This window comes from Notamacropus eugenii, chromosome 3 (assembly GCF_028372415.1).
Source record: "Notamacropus eugenii isolate mMacEug1 chromosome 3, mMacEug1.pri_v2, whole genome shotgun sequence".
Taxonomy (NCBI): domain Eukaryota; kingdom Metazoa; phylum Chordata; class Mammalia; order Diprotodontia; family Macropodidae; genus Notamacropus; species Notamacropus eugenii.
The window spans coordinates 21,991,032-21,997,628 of record NC_092874.1 but is presented as its reverse complement, the minus strand read 5'-3'; positions in this window follow the sequence as shown (position 1 = coordinate 21,997,628).

Sequence of the window (6,597 nt, the reverse complement as noted above, 5' to 3'; positions counted from 1 at the left end):
AACTCCCTATTTGCTGGGTTTCCATTTCAAAATCAATGGCCAATTATCAAGATCATCATTGTCCTGTATAATCTTCACCAAGTCATGACCTCTCTCAACCTCAGTTTCCTCATCTGTGAAATAAAGATAACACTAAAATCATAATGTTCTCATGAGGGTGAAATGAAATTATATATATAAAGCAATATGCAAAGCTTAAAACGGAATTATGAGCTATTTATTATAAAAAAAATCAATGCTCAAGGCCCCTTGATTTGGTTGGTCCCTCCAATGAAGGGGCTCACAAGGCCTGTCTATCTGCCTATCCTGTGCAGCCCTCATCCAGGTCCTCCTGCCTTCAAGTTTTCCTCTAGATCTCTAGACATTGAACCAACACCAAAGAGTCATGGGAGCAATAGCCTAAATCCCTGCCCAGGTAGATTAAGCTAGTTTTTCCTTAAAAGACATTGAAACTGTCTTCAGGTCTTATTTAAGATTTATTTATTTTTAGTTTTCAACGTTCACATTTGTAAGAATTTGAGTTCTAAACTTTCCCCCTTCCTCCTCTTCGTCCTCCCCAAGACAGCCTGCAATTCGATATAGGCTATACATGTAAGATCATATTAAATATATTTCCACATTAGTCATGTTGTGAAGGAAGAATTAGAACAAAATGGAAAAACCACAAGAAAGAAAAAACAAACAAAAAAGAGAAAATAGTCTGCTTCAATCTGCATTCAGACTCCATGGTTCTTTTTCGGGACATGGATAGTATTTTTCATCATGAGTTGTTTAGAATTATCTTAGATCATTGCATTACTGAGAGGAGCTAAGTCTATCAAAGTTAGTCATTGTACAGTGTTACTATTACTGTATACAATGTTTTCCTTGTTCTGCTCACTTCACTCAGCATCAGTTCATGCAAGTCTTTCCAGGTTTTCCTATAATCTACTTGCTCATCATTTCTTATAGCACAATAGTATTCCATTACATTCATATACCATAACTTCTTCAGTCATTTCCCAATTGATGAGTATCCCCTCAATTTCAAATTCTTTGCCACCACAAAAAGAGATGCCACAAATATTTTTGTACATGTGGTTTCTTTCTCCATTTTTATGATTTCTTTCAGATACAGACCTAGTAGTGATATTGCTGGATCTTTTGATGCATAGTTTTATAGCCCTTTGGGCATAACTCCCAACTGCTCTCCAGAATGGTTGGATCAGTTCATTTCGCCAACAATGCATTAGTGTTCCAGTTTTCCCACATGTTCTCCAACACGTATCATTTTTCTTTTTTGTCACATTAACCAATCTGATAGGTGTGAGGTGGCAACTCAGAGTTGTTTTAGTTTGCATTTCTCTAGTCAATAGTCATTTAGATCATTTTTTCATATGACTAGAGATAGCTTTTACTTCTTCACCTGAAAATTGCCTGTTCATATCTTTTGACCATTTATCAATTGGGAATGTCTTCAAGTATTCATTGACTAAGGAGACTAAGGTTGAGAGCCTCTTGGCCTTCCTTCTGGGCTTCCTCTAAGGCTCTACTCAGATCGCGCCTTCTTCCAGGAGCCTTTCCCAGTCCTCCTGAATCTCAGCGCCTTCCTCCCAAGATTGACTCCCGCTTATACAATTAATGGCTTGTTTGCACATAGTTGTTTGTATGTGTCTCTCCCCACCCCCCATTAGAATACAAGCTTCTTTTTTTCTTTCTTTAATTTTATTTCAGACTGAAATGCCAGAACACAAATACAACAGAGAAAAGAGTCAAAAACATATCGTAAATGTAAATATTGGGACTTAAATACAAAATGAAAAAGAGAAAAAGCATGTCATGTGCATAGCAGAACACAGGAGAGGATTCAAATTATGTAACAAGAAATTTTCATTTCAAGAAAGCTTGTATGATAAATAATACTTCTTGTGTTGAAAACTGTCCCTCTTTGCTTCCCTGTGAATTCTCTTGCTCTCTGCCATGCACTTTTTTACTTTGTTCTTTTTCCCCTCTTCCCACCCCCCAGAAGGCTTCAGTAAAGTTTAGTTATGTTTCTCTGTAGATATAGATATATCGTACACATATACATATACATATAGACATATGCTTTTTATGATCTTTGTTTTTATGTTTGAGCATATCTCTTGTTTCCTATCCCTCCTGCCTCCTCTACTTTACTTCTACCTACTGCCCTGCCCTCCTCTTGCTTGCCTGCCCCCCACCAAGGATCCCTCCCCTATCCTCCCATTCCCATAAATCTGAACACCTTTCTATATCTGCCTTTTACTTAGAATATAAGCTTCTTGAAGACAGGAACTTTGTAGCTCCAGCACTTAGAGCAGGCATTTAATGCTTGTTGGTGATGAAAAACATCCAGGACACAAAAACCTGGAGATCCTCCTTGAGACTTCAGACCACAGCCCAGCGGCGCAGCAAAACCATGCCCAATGAAATCAGATGTATCCTCGATGAATATCCTGTATTTACTATGAATGTCCTAAGAGTGCTAAGTAATCTCTTTTTGTTAACTATTATATTGGCTAGGAGGGTCTCATTTCATTCTAGTCTCAGACCTGAGCCACCAGACCAACTTGACTAACTCAGGTCTGTTTTCACACTGCTCTCCTGGATGCTCCTAGGACTGCAGTAACACAACATAAGGCTCTGTGGAAAAGCACCAGAGTGAAACAGAGAATGGCCACAGCTCCTAAGCTAAGAAGTCAAGTACTTCAGTGCCCCACAATTCATTTCCACAACTACCTCTGTTTGAGGGGTAGAGGATGCTGATACCCTTCAACATGGTATAGGACTTGAGAGACCAGAAGATCTGGGTTGAAATTTTACACTTGATACTAGCTATGTGACTTATATGCAAGGCACCTAACATCTCTGAGTCTCAGTTTCCTTATTTGTAAAATAGGGAAAATAATATATGTAGTAATGCTTCACAAGGTGGTTATGAGACTCAAAGAAAATTATGAATCCAAAGTCCTTTGTAAGTCTTAAGATGATAATGCAAAGAGTTGCTTTGTTGTTATTATTGTTGACATGTGACATCTGGCTGGTGGGCTCACTTCCAGTGTCCATGGAAAAGATAAGATGGTAGAGTTAGAGCTCAAAAGGACCTCAGAGGTCCTTTATTCTACATATTCCCTTCAGCACTGAAGTGCTGGACAGGGACAAGTCTGGGGTGGAGACTCTGATGAATGTGGGTGCAGGGGGAGAGGAAATGTAGGGAAAGTGTGTGTGTTCATCCTTCATTGCTGAAGAAGACCATGCTATCAGAGAAATGATGACATGACTTGAACTTGACTTTGTTTTGAGTGAGGGAGAACTGTGCAGGTCAACAGTCTCACTTCTCCTTCAGAGCCATCTGAATCCAATGACCAGATATTCATCAGGATGACTGAGATGACCCAGGATGAGGCAAGTGGGGCTACGTGACTTGCCCAAGGTCACACAGCTAGTGAGCGTCAAGTGTCTGAGTTGAGATTTGAACTCATGTCCTTCTGACTCCTGCACTGGTACTCTACCTACTACACCACCTAGCTGCCCAAGCTGTAGAGAAAGTAGATGAAAAGGGAGGGTTGGGGAGGGCTTTTGGAGAGAAAGCCTCTTTGTAAATGTGAATTCTCTGAATCCTACTATCAAAACATGGTTTAAAAAACCCCAACTAACTCTGAACGTGTTTCTTCCTCTTCTCCCCTCCCCTCCTTCTTTACCCTCCCCACCTGCCCTGGGACTTAGCTCCTGAGACACTGTAGTCTAGTCATTAATCTCCACCTTCCTCTCCCTCCCTGAGCCATGGGAGTTTCCTGCCAGAGTGTCTTTCCATTTCTTTTTTTCTTTCTAGACTTGAAGAGCAGAGAAGCCTTCTCAGTCCCACTGTCCTTGGTTCACCTTTGCTCCCAGGTCATTTTCAGCCTAGAAGGATCTCAGCCCAGAGATGACAATAGCAGAGATTGACTGGGAGAATTTGGGAAATGAGCAGAATCTTTCTGTAGTTCAGGGTGAGGGGTTAGAACTCATCAGAGAAATGTGCTGGGATGTGAATTCACTAGCCTGGAAATGTACTACACTGACTCCTACTTATGGTGTTGACCATCACCAGCTTTCCACCTACTCCTTTACTCTCCACCCTTCAATGTCCCATGTCAAAGTTCATCTCCATGACCCCCTCTCTGATCACAAAATCATAGAATCTGAGTCAGAAAAAAACTTTAGAGAACTCTCTGTAAACCATCCCCAACAAAGATTCATCCAGGCTTTGCCCAAAGACTTCCAGTGAAGGAGAGGGAGAACACCACTCCCCAAGTCAATCCATAATGATGTTAAGTAAAAGGGCCTTTCTTTTCTGTATTGACTGGCCCATCTAATTCTTCTCCAAAGCCCCTTTGGCCCTAGCAACTGATTCCCAAAAATCTGCCATTTTCCACAATCTCTTGAGTGGTCCAACAATCACATGTACCTTCTCTTTCAGTCTCCCCAGGATGCAGCATTTCTGGGATGATTTCATGAATATGTCAAGGTCAAGAGGTGGGTCCCTACTTATCTTGGGTAGCTTCTCTCAATGTGACAATTTTATTTTGTTCTTTCTAGTCTAAGTGGCATTCTCCTTGACCAAGAAAACCTAGGGAGGGTAGAGTTGCTCAAATCTTATTTCATTTCTGTTATCAGGAAGCTTTCTCCCATCTGCCAAGTAGCTATCCTTTGTTCCTCTTCTTTTCTCCAGTAACTAAAAAACCTATCATATTTTATCCTATCCAGCATTAACTCACTTCAAGCTTTACTATCCCTGTCCCTACTCTTACAGGACCGCATATCACAATTTTGTATTTATTCTCATTTACTACCTGCCTTTTGGAAATCTACATTCATTGGTGAGTTCCCTGTGCATCTTCATCAGTGTCTCCAGTACAGAGCACTGGCTCTGGAGTCAGAGGAACTTAGCTCAAGTCCCACCTCTACTGCTTGCTCCCTGTGGGAATCTGATTAAATCCTTAACCTCTCTAGGCCTCAGTTTCTTCATCTGTAAAATAAGGGAAATTAATTAGGTGGCCTCTGATATCCCTTCCAGCCTTAGATCTCTGATCTTAATACAATTCTTCCCTTGACTATTTCCCTTTTGTGTCTTCAAAATTTCATTCCTAAACAGCAACTGTCCCTTGAAATTTTCATTCTTCAAATGATCTGTTCCTTTTCTGAAATCCTACAGATTGGATCACTTACTTATACACTGACTCGTGTCCCTAAAGACACAACAGGTGATGAAATAACTATAATGTCATGTTTGTGGTTCTTACCTTCCTCAACTAGACTGTCAGCTCCTCAAGGGCAAGGGCCATGCCCTCTGCTGCTTCTTTATTGTCCACAGTGCTCAGCATGGTGCTGAAAACTTAACAGATTCTCATTAAATGTTTTTGCACTCCAGTTAAAAAAAAGCAAAACTTTTTTTTGTTGTTCCCCTTTCCTCAGAAAGAAAGAAGGAAAGGAAAAAAAGGAAGGGAGGAAGAAAGGAAGGAAGGAAGGGAGAAGGAAGAAAGAAAGAAATGGAAAAAGAAAGAAAGAAAGAAAGAAAGAAAGAAAGAAAGAAAGAAAGAAAGAAAGAAAGAAAGAAAGAAAGAAAGGAAGGAAGGAAGGAAGGAAGGAAGGAAGAAAGGAAGAAAGAGGAAGGAAGGAAGGAGTGAAAGAGGAGGAAGAAGGAAGGAAGAGAGAAAGGGAGGAGGGAGGAAAAGAGGGAGGAAGGAAAGAAGGACCTAAAGAGGTGAAATTGCTTTGGCCGAGCTGAAGAACAGGCAGTGTGAAGCTGGACCTCTTTTTCTCTAATCTGACGTCCATATGTCCGACCCCAAGTCCCATGCCTTCACACTACACCATAATGCCACAGATTAAAATAATTCTAAAAAAACCGATGTACATATGTATGAATGTTTGTATGTTTGTATTGCCAAGGGCATATTTCATAGCTTCTCCTTTCCAGATTGGGTAAGAAAAGCTCCCAGACCTCAGGAGCTATGCGCTCCCCCCTTCCTTTTCTATCCCCACTTTCCTTTTGTCTTAGAATATTATGCTCAGTCTCTGAACTCCCATCTATTCCCACTTCAAACTTGATTCCTTTTTCTCATATCACAGAGAAAAAGCACCTTTCAACATTTCCATCCACTTGCTAATTAGCAAGAGCTTATCATCTTTCTCCAGAGGTCATTCACCCAAAAGTACTAGTAAAGACCATGGCTCTCCAAAGCCCCTAGTGCGTTGAGTTCTTGGCCTCTCTAACAGCCCCTGAGCATGCAGCCCAGACTACCTGGCATCTCATCTCCTCTTACCTGAATTCTCAGATAAGTAATACCAAGTTGCTCTATTTTCCATCAATTTTCAGAACTGAGGGGGGCCTTATACTTTCTATTCCTTGAATCTGGAATAATATCTAGCCTCAAATTCATTAAGCATTCTCTCTCCCTTTTCATAAACACCAAAACTCTCTCCCTTTCCATGAAAGTTTCTCTGATCATGTGAGAGTAACTTACTCATATGGGCCTCAGTCTGTGACTGTCAATTTGTACAACAAAGAGGTGCTGGTTACTCATTGGGCTCCCTCTTATTATTATGTCATTATGT